Source organism: Heteronotia binoei, chromosome 1 (assembly GCF_032191835.1).
Source record: "Heteronotia binoei isolate CCM8104 ecotype False Entrance Well chromosome 1, APGP_CSIRO_Hbin_v1, whole genome shotgun sequence".
NCBI lineage: Eukaryota > Metazoa > Chordata > Lepidosauria > Squamata > Gekkonidae > Heteronotia > Heteronotia binoei.
In genome coordinates this window covers 247,439,396-247,453,177 of record NC_083223.1, presented here as the reverse complement: position 1 = coordinate 247,453,177, position 13,782 = coordinate 247,439,396, and the positions used below count along the sequence as shown (strand labels likewise).

The window sequence follows — 13,782 nt, the reverse complement described above, 5'->3', positions numbered from 1 at the left end:
CAGTCGTTTTCTGACTCTGGGGTGACGTTGCTTTCACAACGTTTTCACGGCAGACTTTTTACGGGTTGGTTTGCCATTGCTTTCCCCAGTCATCTACACTTTCCCCCCAGCAAGCTGGGTACTCATTTTACTGACCTCGGAAGGATGGAAGGCTGAGTCAACCTGAGCCGGCTACCTGAACCCAGCTTCTGCTGGGATTGAACTCAGGTCTGAGCAGAGGGCTCTGACTGCAGTACTGCAGCTTTACCACTCTGCACTATGGGGCTCTTTTGATCAAATTAGAAGAAACAGGTACAGTTTGGGAAAGGAATAGGTACTTTAGATCATGTGCAGCTTAGTTTGCCACTGTATGAACAACCAGAACTTAAGACAAGTTGTTTAGTCATGCTAGCAATTCTACTCACCCACCTCACATGCATACAGTCATCAACCTATTCATTCCAACAGGATCAAACAGAGAAATACCTGTTCATGTTGACAAAGCACCAATGGTGGGGGATGGAAAAATTCCAGGTGGAACTTTTATTGCAGAAAATTCTAAATTTCCAAGCTACACTAAAGCTGAAATTAGAGCAGATTAACAAACAGTGGCATATAATCGATAGTATGTCAACAATTTTCAGTGTTTTGATTTTTTTCCTTTAAATTTTAAGAATACAAGGGTGGGGTCCCCTGTTATACTCATGAAGACTCCAATAAAAATAGTTCCCATTGTTAAACTTTGCATTCGTTTTTACATTGACATGGGATACTTCTCCAAAGCATTATTTATTAAAGGAGTCAACATAAACATGTTAATGAGTCCTAACTTGATTTAGGCTTTGGGAAATTTTCTCCAATTCAAAACCTTGCTAAAACCCCAGATTGTTACAAGGCAACACGGAACATGTTTGAATGCATGACGCAAGCTATAGCATTTAAGACTGCAACTCTAAAAACACTTATTAGGAATTCAGTCTTAATTGCCTTAATTTGGGTCCCAGCACGTAAAGTTGTCTTCTCTCCCACCATTCATTATGCTATAGTTGAGTTAAAGTGTTTCTCTTTTTGACCCTCAACCAGAGTTTAGGGATGATTTAAACAAGGTATTGAATGGTATTGCTTGCACTCACCATCTCATTTACGTATCTATACAAACTGCTACACATGCTTAGCACACCAGAGACTGGCAGATGCAGTACTGGTCTGTTAACTAAACACACAGAGTGACTTTGCACAAGTTGGAGCCCAGTTTAAATAAGGTGCAAAGCCTAACTAAAGGTAAAGGTAATCCCCTGTGCAAGCACCAGTCGTTTCTGGCTCTGGGATGACGCTGCTTTCATGTTTTCGTGGCAGACTTTTTTACGGGGGGGGGGGTACCATTGCCTTTCCCAGTCATTTACACTTTACCCCCAACAAGCTGGGTATTCATTTTACCGACCTCAGAAGGATGGAAGGCTGAGTCAACCATGAGCCAGCTACGTGAACCCAGCTTCTACTGGGATTGAACTCAGGTTGTGAGTATTGTGAGCCGCCCTAAGCCTGCTTTGGTGGGGAGGGCGGGATACAAATTAAATATTATTATTATTATTATTATTAACTACAGAATTCTTCAGTCTCTGCAGTATAACATTTAAAGCAGGACTTACTTCTGAATAATCATAACGGAAAGAATCTTGAACATACAAAAAGCAGGCCTTTGTTTCAGCCCACTGAGATCAATACTGTCTCTTCAGGCTGGCAGTACCTACCAGGGTCTTAGGTAGAGATCTTTCACCTCACCTACTACCTGATGGTTTTAATTAGATACACTGGGAGGGGGCTGAACATGGAATTCAAGCAGATATTCTACATCTAAGCCATAGCCTCACTTAGGTGAGGGGCTCAAGGCCAGACAGAACACCTCGGAGTTACCTACAGCAATAGGAAAAATTCTGTTTCTCAATCATTGCCAAACTTAGGGATTTAAATGGGGAAGGAGAAAATCACCTTTCCTTGCAGTGACCCAGACCCAACACTGTTTTTCTTTGGCTGATTTCTTGGCAAGAACTAACACAGCACAAAGGAAACCAACCACATAAACTGCAACCCTGAAACTAATTCCCACATAATACTACCCCCAGGGTGCTTTAATTTGTCCTAGACGCCAGGATTGAGAGCACATGTTAGAGCGAAAGACATGCAGATGGAAGAAGGGGGGGGGGGGGGGCTTCCTCCCTGTTGGACACTGAAATCTCCGGAGAGGTGCCAACATTAACCTCTGGGAACTGGGTCCAGATGGACTGGCAAGTGTCAGAGAGCAAGCCCAACCCGGCCTGGCCTCTGAAAGAAAGGCAGCCCCCAAGGCAGCAGCTGCCTCTGCTAATCAAATGTCCCCGCTCCCCCTCCGCTTTCCCCAGGGGGGTCTGCTCTGGAGGAGGGGGCCAGAGAGAGCCACGGGCTGAACTGGAATGCCTCCTTCATCCTTGTCCCAAGAAGATTATTTCCCTGGTCTCCTCTAACTAACAGGGCTGCCTGCCGGATCAACAAGCCCCAATGCAGGGGGGCCCTTTCTTGTCACGAAAAGTTAGGGCAACCGGGTCACTCCCTTGAGGCGCGACAGGGGCGGCCGGGCGGAGGCGACGCTTTCCCACGGCTGTTTTGGCTGAGCAGAGGCCGCAGGAGAAGCCCAGCAGGAAAGGATGCCCTTCAGCAGGGAGCTAGCCAGCAGGCCCCCGTCTGAGCCGGGCCTCGAAGCCCCGAGGCCAAAGGAACCGCGCCAGGAGCAGCCAGGCCCCTTTCTCGACCACTCCCCTTCGCTCCCGCGGGGAAAGAGGGGCGACGCCTGCCTGCCCGCCTGCCTCTGCCCAGCCTCGCCTCCGGACGAGCCGAGCGCCGCGCCTCGCCCGGCCTGAGCACAACAGGCAGCCGCCGCCCCGCCAGCCCCGCCCCGGCGGGCCAGTCCAGCCAGCAGCAGCAGCAGCAGCCCCCGGCACGGCTCCCGCAGCCAGCGCCCCTCTGGGGAGAGGGCAGGGCCCGAGCGAGCGAGCGAGCAGACAAAGGCCCAGCGGCGCCGCAAGGAGCCCCCCGCGCACTGGCCAGGCTGGAGCGCGCCAGAGGCAGATGGAGGAGCACAAAGACCGAGCGGGGGCGGGGCGGGGTTGGGCTGCCAGCTCCCTGCGCTTCAGCAGCCCCAAACGCCGGAGCAGCAGCCGCCCCGAGCTCAGCCAGCCTCGCCGCGAAGCCCGCGCGCGCTCCGGGGACCTCCAACGAACCAGTCCCCAAGGCGGGGGGGGGGGGGGGGGAGCAGCAAAGGATAAGGGGACTCTCGAGGCATCCCCACCTTCTCCCCGCAAGTCACGGAGCCGTCGAAGGGGCAGAGCGAGGCGCTCCGGACACCCAAAGACAAAGGGGGGAGACACGCCCACAGCCAGCCGGCCTGCCCGCCGTCGGGATTGCCTCCACCAGGAGGCTTGCCCTGCACGCGCCGCGCTTGCCAAGCACCAGTTGCTGCTGCCAGAGGGAAGGGATGCCCCCCTCCCCCCCCCCAAAAGCTCTGCACATCCAAAGGCCACAAAGGACCTTCCTCGCCCCCTCCTCCCCGAGGTTTACCCCCTTGCTAGAAGGCGACCCTTCCCCCGCTGGTGGGGATGGAGCAGCCAGCCACTTACCCCGCGCTCTGGGTGCCCCCTCCCCCGCCGGCTCGCGAGCTCTCGCCGTCCGTCCTCGCCCAGCTGCCACCCGCGTTCACCTGCTTCCCTCGGACGCAGGCACGGCTGGGGAGGGAGGCGGAGGAAGGCGGCTAGTCTCCCTCCACCTTCCTAAGCCAATCGCAACCCTTCTCCAGGCTCAGGGGGGGCGGGGCCCTCGGTGGGCGAAGACTACCGTTCCCGATGGGCCAAGCGCCAACGAGTGGGGGCGTGGCTAGGGGGAGCAGGGCGGGGCCTCCTCCATCCTCCTCTGATCCGGTGCTTGGGTTGCCATGGTGACTCTGGAGCTGGGCCGGGATACCTGGTCCAGAAGTAAGAACGTGCCCGTCTGACTCCGGATGGGTAATGGTGGGCCTAGGGGGGATGCCAGGCATAGGCTGCAACACAGAATGCAAGAAACAGAGGAGGAAGAATGTTATTGTCGAACTCAGTTTCCAAGATTTGCATGCTTCTCCAGTATTGAACATAGCTGGGTCCAATGCAAAATACCACCTCACTTGCTCTCCTTTTTAACTAGTATTAACCTAATCTGGCTATATGTAGGGGTCTCCCCACCCCCCATCTTGATGCTCGATAATAGACAATTTAAAATGCGAATAAACACAAGCCAATTAGCATGGATAACTAAGTATTCTCCTAGAAAACTTGGCATACCTTAGGAAAATCTACCACTTATAAGTGCTTAGGGCAGATTCACTATCATTACAAGCACAAGCATAAAATGTCTGCATGCAGCTTTGTTCCTTGGAGTTTCCCATCTCTAGGTAAGGAGCATCTTTAGTGCTCCTTACCTTGAGTTTTGCAAGCAGTTCTTGACTGTAGCAAGGCAGAGTTGAGTCATATAAATGAACCCTGAGAAGGTTGCAGCTGAGCTTGGATTCTGTAGGACAAAGTTTGCTTCTAGCATTAACCCCCCCCCTCCCTTTCCAACTGTTGATTTAGAAAAGAATAGGTGTCCTTGTCAAAAATACTGCCCCCTCCTGTTCTCTAACTGGCTTGCATACCATACATAGAAGTGTAAAAGCTTGAAAAAGTTTGGCATTCCTACAAATATGATTTCATGTTAATAGCGGAAAATCATAGCAGAGAAGGATAAGAGAGTAGGTAGTTAAAATGTTCAGGCTCATGTTCACTTAGCCTGAGCAACGTTCAGGAAGAGGTAGGTTCTGGCAGAATACCAGAACTGGAAGAGATCTGGTGAGTTACCTAGCCTACTCGTCCCCAGCCCCAACCTGATATTGTCTCCCTAACACATCTCCAATTGGTGCCTATCCTCCCACTTTTAAAAAAACTTCATAGATCTACCAAAGGAGGAAGGCTCAGGAAATGAGACAGCAAAGGAACATGACTAATGGCCATACTAGGTGGCTGCTGTGGGTGCCATGCTAGATATGACTAGTGGGTGAAAAAGATTGCCTTAGGCAATTCTGCTTAAAAATTCAAAATGTGCTACAGGAGTCTAGAAAAGAGAAAGCTGCAGGAACCACTAAGAGACAACAAATATATGAACCGAACTTTAAACAAAAGGAATATGAAGGAAATGGTAGAGTTAACATCTTGATTGTGATTAGTGAAAGACAGAGATGACTGTTGGAGTAGGTAGCCTCAGATATAAGAACTGCCTTGCTGGATCAAGCCAGTGGTTTACCTCATCCAGTATCCCTTTTCACCCCATGTAAAATCAGTTGGCTTAATGGGCCCACACACTAGGAACAGAGGCCGAAGTCTCCCCCACTGTTTGCTAGCACTGGTATTTTGCGATTTCCTGACTTTGCATGCAGAGGTTCTCTTGATGGACCTTTCCCCCATTTTCAAGCCGTCTATTTTTCTTATGGCCCTCACTGCCTCACAGGAAATTACTTTCATAATTTAGTTACTATTTCAGAAAAGAAGCACCTCCTTAGGTCCATCTTGAATGTATTGCTTCTGAGTTCTAGTATTATGGGAGAGGGAGAAAAAGCGCCTCTCCATTTTCTCTACTTCAAGCAGCATGTTTAAACCTCTGTCATGCCCCCTCTTCCTCATAGGAAAAGGGTGATGGTCATGAGGGCAGACACTGGGAGCAGAACTTTTCTACAGCACACCCTCTCCTGGGCAGAAACCCACTCTGAAGCTGAGTTCTCAATAAATACCCTTAGAATGAAACAGTAAAACTTACCTATAAGGAACTGCGGAAGTCCCAGTCATAGATTGTGGTCCCTCACAGGGCAGCAAGATATTGACAGAGCTTCAGTATGACCCTGGGCCTGTGATGAGTATTACTTCTTCCAGGGATGTTACTTTCCTTGGCACATAGTGGTATATATGTGTAAACAGGGGGGCACTCTTGTTCAAAGGATTTTTGCCATTAACAAGAATGGATTGCAGCTCAATTATCTTTGTTTTTTGTGATGTGCACTAAATGGTTGTGTTTGAGGCACTTTATCTATTCCTTTTTATCCCCACCTACCCACATACATAGCTGACAATGTTAACATTTATTCAGTCTCTGCCAGATCCTTCTACAAACTGGGTGGAGAATTCCTCCTTCCCTCACATCAAATGGAAAGTGGCCTTCTCTCCTTATGAATAAGGTTGAGTTGCTTAAGTAGTCTTGGCCCTTTTGAAGTAAACCTCATTTTTCTTAGATGATTTGCTGTTGGAACGATATCCATTCCACACCCTTATTTTCAGGATCACAAATACCAGGAAGTGACACTGATAACAAAGTTGCTTGTGCTACACAGAAGCCATTTTGCTGTTCCCTGTGTTAATTTTCATACAATAGATTGCATGTTCCTATTTTGTGCCCGGATCATCTTTTGGAAGTTGGACAAGACCTCTAATGTAGATTGGCTTTTTGCAGTAAAGGTTAACCTGCTTTGTCAGAGTTCAAAGTCTTGGTGTGCTGCATCTGTCTTAGGAAGGCCTGGAATGGACATTTCCATTACCACATAGTGGCTACGCTTGCTGCATGCATGGGCTGCTTTGTTCTCTTTTGTAAATACCATATATGAGCAATCTGCAGATTCCCCATTGTGAATGAGAAGCATTTCCAATCTTCAGAGAGCCTGAGGCAGCTTGTACCCACATAAGAGGGGTATGAACTGGGCAATGTTTTCTGGCTCTGTCTGTGCTGCCCTGTCCTATGATCTTGTGCCTAGTATTTTCTCTGTTTGCTTTGTCTTCTAAGAAGCCATCACTTCCATGTTTATGTTCCCTTTTTAAATATCCCTGAGAGAAATCTGACACTCCATCCCATCTCTCATTCTGCAACTCAGACTGGTCTCTTGTCAGTTTTTTGTCTAAAGGAGAACCTTTGCTCTCCCGCCCCCCAGTCTTCTTGCTAAGAGGCAGGAATTGGTACCTTGGACAGCGAATGGCGCTCCACATAATCTCACTTCACGTTGCTAGCACTGGAGAGAAACATCCTGCTGGATGATCTGTATTCAAACTGGCAAGTGCCATAAAATAGGACTGCCAGCTGGAGCCAAAATCACCCCCATTCCTGGGTAGTTCTGTTCAAAGGTATCTTTTCCTGTTATACACACATGCAAAGGTGGTTTAGGACAGGGTCTCAGGTAGATAAAGGTCTTCCTCAGCACCTGCTCCATGTGCAAAGCATGTGTTCTACCTCTGAAACATAGCCCCACAACAAGGAGGGTCTAAATAGGGAACTAGATTATAATAGATACACAGGAAGTTTCAGTTGCCAGTCATGGAATCTGTTGATCTTTGTTCGGGATATTAAAGCTTTTTGAGGTACAGACACTGCATGTGTTCACCTTCTCCTTGAGGCCTTCCTAATGCCTCCCACAACAATAGCACACATTTTAACCTTGTTGCTAGATTTCTATGTAAGGCTGCCTTCAATACCTGTTTGGACATTTAAGCCAGGAAGAATGCAGTTGGGCTGCCAGGATCCCTTTGTCTGAAAGCTCCAGTGCATTGCCTTTGCAGCACAGTTCAACCCTTGTGTCCAACAGACTGCAGGAACTACCTCTTGTCCAAGAAGCCCTACAAAATAACAGTGGTGTGCCATGTTGTGTCAGCATGGGATGATAGAGAAGTGTCCTTAGATGTTGCTCCATGACTCCCCTTACAATAGAGTAAGAGTCCAGTAGCACCTTAAAGACTAACAACATTTGTGGTAGGGTATGAGCATTTGAGAGTCACTTCTTCAGATACAGCCAGAATGTAAGTCCATCTGTCCTATGCAGTGAAAAGTGATTTCAGATGCTAAATGACCTTAGCAGGCAAATGACAATAGAAGGTGTGATTGGATTAGGTGTGATCAGGGCATTTTTTGTAGCAGGAACTCCTTTGCATATTAGGTCACACACCCCTGATGTAGCCAATCCTCCTAGAGCTTACAGTAGGCCATCTACTACATCAGGGGTGTGTGGCCTAATATGCAAAGGAGTTCCTGCTACAAAAACTCCCTTGGTTGTGATATGCAGAGAGGAAATGGGCATGGAGAAATCAGCATTGGTAATGAGACAAGAAACCTAGGTCAATCCAGGTGGATGTCATTTGCCTGCTAATGTCATTTGACATCTGAAATAATTCCACTTTCCAATATATTGGACAGATGGACACACATTCTAGCTGTATCTGAAGAACTGAGCAGACTCACTAAAGATCATTTGCTACCACTAGTTTTGTTAGTCTTTAAGATGCTACTGGACTCTTTTCTACTGTTACAGACAGACTAATGTTGCTACCCATCTTGATCTACCTCTATGACTCCCCTTGAAAGCTTGCCAAAAATATCTGAGAAGGGCTATAAGATCCTTTTGAAGAACGGGTGTATCAGTAACTAACAGTGATATACAGATAAGGACGCACATTTTTTTGGGGAGGGGGAATGTATCCAGGTACCAGGGAGAAAGAACATGGGAGTCTTTGTCATTATTTTTACAGAATGGGCAGAGCTGGAAATAGGATGCTAGACTAATTGGACCCTTAGTCTGATGTAGCAAGGCTCTTCCCACACGTCCTAGATACCCATGTGTGGCTTGTCATGATGAGCAGTAATTGGCTGCAAATATTTTCCCTGGCACTTCCTCAAACTCTGCTCCATACTGTTTCCTTAAAGGTATCAGAATCCTCTTCACCAAATGTGTCAAGAGCTACCATGGGTTTGCAAAGGACCCCAAAATTATCCTTTCTTCTCCCCCTCCCCCTTGACAGCCCTACTTACTCACATTCTGTAGCAACATATACCCAGGAACATTAAAAAGCTCTGGTCAGCTTGTATGTGTTTTTAAATACAGAATTTATATGGGTTTGGGGAGCAGTTCTTAAAATAAAGATTTATGTTTGACTTCCATGGTGCATTTGTAAGAATGTTTAAACCAGGTTGTTTCTTTGAAGATGAAATACTCAAAACTTTCCAGAAGCAAACGATGGCAGTTAAATGTTTGAACATATAATTATGCTTCATATGAAGATGGACAGTCCACCTCAGTATTGTCTACTATGATGCATTGGTTCTCCAAGACCACAGGAAGATCTTACCTAGCATCAGCTAGTAGAGGTCCTTTAACTGAACATGGGACCATGACCCTTCTCCATAGTTAATAGACAGAACATGTTTCTCCATTGCTTGGAAAGTGGAGGGTAAATTTATCCTGTTGAATCCCAATAAAATCCTGCAGGAGAAATATGTGTGTGGGTCCCCCCCCCCATTCTTCCTCTTTTCCTGCTACTTCTTGTGAGCCTCTAGTTTGCTTCTAGTGGTTTTTTCTCGTTATAATAATGAAAGCTGAAATTAAGCCAACTGTGGACAAGATAAGGGTTTCTAATGTACTGAAGAAAAACATGATCTTGTAAATTAACCAAAAGAAATTGGAGGGGGGGACTAGGTGTGGAACATTGAGAGCAGTTATAAATCAATGTGTATGGGAGGAAACAGCAGATTAAGAAAAAATAGTCCTTGAGATTTTGTGAAATGTTGGGGGGATGGGAGATTTTGTCAGTGGGGGATTTTAAAATATTCCCACCCCAATTCTATGTAACCATCTTGTTCAGATATACCAATCTTGTTCACCCAGGCTATTTGTAAGAGATACTGAACAAAACTACTTAAAAAAAAAATCTATATTTAAAAAATCCATTATTTTTATTTATTCAGGCTGAGTCAGTCCTCTAAATAAGGAATGCAAAGAAGTCCCCAGATCTCCAGCATGCTTGGAAACAGGTAGAGGCTCTGGGTCAGGGTGTAGATGACTGGGGAAGGCAATGGCAAACCACCCTGTAAAAAGTCTTCCGTGAAAACGTTGTGAAAGCAACGTCACCCTAGAGTCGGAAACGACTGGTGCTTGCACAGGGGACCTTTCCTTTCCTTGGACTGGGAACTGTCCAAATGAAGTCCACACTTTATTCCTCTCCTTCAGTAGCAATTTTCTGGGCTGAAGTCATGTCCTCGCAGAAATCAAATGCAATCTTACTAACATACATGTATGTACAGAGTTTAATCTGTATTGGTTCAGCCATAGTCAAGTGGGGCCTCCACACAAGCACAGCAAGGAGCAGCAACAATCTCACTGCAATTTTTCCTCCTGAGAATCTTTGTTTTACACCATATTCCAGATGAAGGGCACATTAGGGCTCATTATGCACTGGATTCTTATTAATACCCCCACCTCCAAGTTGGATGTTCTTGCATTGAATATTCTCCTTCAGTGGGGAAGGCATCCAAGATGGTTAGGACATGCCCCCTCTGCTCCAGGCAGGGCTATGCAAATTTTTGTATGCCTCTTAGGACCTAGAGGGGGTGTACTTCCAGTTTTGATAGCCCTGCCGCTCCACGAGGTTACCAGAGACTAGCTCTTCACACCAGACCGTTAATAGATATAAAAAACTAAATAATAATAATAATAATAATAATAATAATAATAATAATAATAATAATAATAATAATAATAATAATAATAGAGACAGAAAGAACTAAAAAACAAAAGGAGAACAGAAACAACAGAGGCTGGTTTTTTAGCTTCCTTTGCTATGGAAGTGAGTTCCTCAAAAAGGGCCCCGGGGAGTAATGGTGCCTATGCAGCTCCAGCCTTGCCCGTCTGAGGCCTCAGACAGAGAGGGGAAGCGCTAAGGACGCCTGCGGCTCTCGGAGCAGGCTTGCAGGAACAAGGTGACGAGATAGCCTCACCATGCCGAGCAGCGATGAGTTCAGCACCGCAAATAGCTCCGCGGACAGACCTGGAGGCTTCTGGGCGATTGCGAACAGCGGAAGAAGAAAAAACCCGCCAAAACAGCGATCTCGCTGCTCGCATTCCTAGTGACGCTGCTGCGGCCCCTCGGGGACAAACGCCTGTTGAGCTGTCCACTGTGAATGCCCCTCCTGCCTTTCCAACCACTCTGCCGTCACGTATGGAGCCTGGCTTGCCTTACTATGGCCCCTCTGTTATAGCAGCACAATCAAACATGGCCGGCCCACCAGCCACAACAGTTCAGGGCGCCCAGTCAGGGTTTTCCCGCTTTCTGCAGTCAGCCTCCAACTGACTGAGCTACAAATCCTTGGAGAATGACCTGGTACTCCCCATTCTTCCAGATACCACCGATGGCTCCCTACCAGCACCAGTATACTCAGGGGGAGGAGAGGGAGTAGAATGCCAGCACAAGGGGGGAAAGGAGACGTTCTCCCAGCACAGAGTCCAGTGGGTCCCAGTGCTACAGGAGACAAAAACCGTCCCCTGCTTCCAGGTCTGAATCCCCAGCTCTTTCAGAATCGTCTTCTGAGGAGGAGGAAGGAGCTGCAAGAGGAGAGAGTGGGAGAAAGAGGGCCCTCAGTAGAGGAAGGTCAAGGAGAGAGAGTTCCCACTCACATTCTCCTTCTGCTAATAGAGCCAGGACCCATCAGAAGTTACCATGCACAGACCCGAGGCTGAAGGCAATAAATCTGTTGTTTCTTCTGTCATCATTACATCTGATAAGGAGGAGGGAGAGTGATCTGGTGAGGACTCAGACTCCAAAGGCTCCACCAGACTTTTCCAACTTGATCTTTACCAAAGACTCCTTTAAAAAGTTGTTTCTGCCTTGAAGTATTCCTTAGATGAAGAGGACATAAAGACTTCAAAATCCACAGCCAACTTGGATGCTAGAGGCTTCAAAAAACCAAGTTAAAAATTGGTTGTTCATTTCCTGAAAATTTTGAAGTAGTACTCAGATCAGAATGGTCAGTACCAGGAGGGAGGCACTACCCTTCAAACCATTGCCAAAAATGTTTATGTTCTACCAGATGAGACTATGGAAATCTTAAAGGTTCCACTGGTGGATGCTCCAGTTTTGGCATTGCATTCAGGAGCGGTCTTATCAAAGGATGGAGACAACGTCCTCAAGGATCCAGTGGATAGAAAAAATGAAACTGTACTCAAAAGAGCACATGAGGCAGCATCCTTAGCTATCAGAGCCTCTGCGATGCTTTCTAATTTTACTAGGGCCATTGTCATCTGGGCAGACGACTTGCTGCAACATCCGGAACCAGACCCTCTTGCCTTAAAGAGATCTTTTTTGAAGATTAAGAGGTCGGCCCAGTTTGCTGCCGATGCCTCCAAGGACAGCATGCAATTTGCTGCCAGATCACAAGCTGATGTAGTAGTAAGAAGAAACCTCTGACTCAAGAAATGGAAGGTGGACTTCCGGGATCCATCATCTTGGCTTCAGAGCTGCCTGCAGAGCTCTCTGCAACATCTCTGAGTCTGGCTTTCTCTCGGCATGGGAACCCCACGGTGGGGGAGGGGGTTAGTGGCAACTGCCCCCTATGCTCGTGTGCATCCTGAGGCTCCGCAGCTATGAAAGCTGCTTATCAGCAGAAAAAAAAACTCCCAATCGCTTTTATGCTTTCTTTTTCTCCAGTACATCTGCAAATCAACATCTTTCCACTTCTAAAGAGATGATTCTGCTTAACAAGTAGGTGTTTTCCCCTAAATTTACCCTCTGATGGGTCACTTTGCATAACTACAAAAGACTAGCTCATGATTCCAAGCGGTATCAGACCGACAGGAGCAGTCTTAAACTTTTGAATTGGACTGAATATAATTACTAAAATTGACCCGGACTTTAATTGGATATATATTACAGTGATTATCAAGAATTTGTAATATGATTTGAACACAAAGGAGATATACAAAAACTTATAAACAGATGTTAAAATTTAAAAGATTAAGAGAGATCTTGAAGAAATGATGTTAATGAGGTTTATTAGCATAACTTTCTAGATAGCAGATTTACCCACAGTTTGCATATTTAGGGAGACTGGTTCTAATGATGTGAGAATAGGACCAAGGGTGAAAAGCCAGGCAGTATAAAGGCTGCAGAATTTGATAGTTTTGGTAATATGGTAGATTTGTTATTAATAGGTTAGCAGGAGAAATGGTTTAGATGGAGATAGACAGTTGTATTTGATGTATCTTATGTAATTTGCTATGAACAAAGAAATAATTTTTATGTGTTCCTTTTAATCAGGATTTTGCTAAATCAATAAACTAATCTGTGCCTATTATAGGTTTAAGTTAAATCAGGAAATCTGATGTTGAGACAGTCTCATAAGGAAATTTTTTCTTATGAACAGGTTATATTGAATTTATAGTTAAGAAGAATTGTTTGATCTTATATTGCTTTACTAGTTTATTATAAGAATTACTTTTTTTTCTTTTACACTAGTGAGAGAATAAAGAATGTAATACTTAAGGAGATTTTTATACTTGTAGGTAGGAAGAATTGAGTAATATATTGGGAGGTGGAATTACAACTGATATATTTGTACTGGTTTCTGTTTTTTTGTTTTTTTCTCTCCCACTCTCTAACGTTTCCTTTTCTCTCTTTTCCCCTCTTTTTATGTATCATCTGCAATGCTCCTTTACTGTAGTTTAAATCAATAAAACTTTTTTAAAATTAAAAGAAATGGAATGTGGACTCTGTTAAAATCCAGCCTTTCCACAGAGAAGTTTTCTGGAAAGCTCCTTTTTCGGGGAGGGTCCTCTAAACAAGGTTTTGGTGGAAACCAAAGAGAAAAAGTGTGCAATGCCATCTACCAAGGAAAAGGAGTATAAATCGAAATCCTTTCAGTCATTTTGTCCCTACAAGCCAATAGGGGCAGAGCCTACAGAGACAAGAGAGG

The 13,782-nt window shown here is 45.9% G+C and overlaps 1 protein-coding gene across 2 annotated transcripts in view; it reads right to left on the bottom strand.

Moving 5' to 3' along the window:
- The window catches only part of DPYSL5 (dihydropyrimidinase like 5), a 66,202-nt gene extending 62,450 nt beyond the window's left edge, over positions 1-3,752 (bottom strand). For both annotated transcript variants that reach the window (XM_060250927.1, XM_060250936.1), the window contains exon 1: positions 3,626-3,752. The gene's annotated coding sequence lies outside the window, so the exon portion shown is untranslated. The remainder of the gene's footprint in view (positions 1-3,625) is intronic.
- Positions 3,753-13,782: the final 10,030 nt, after the last annotated feature.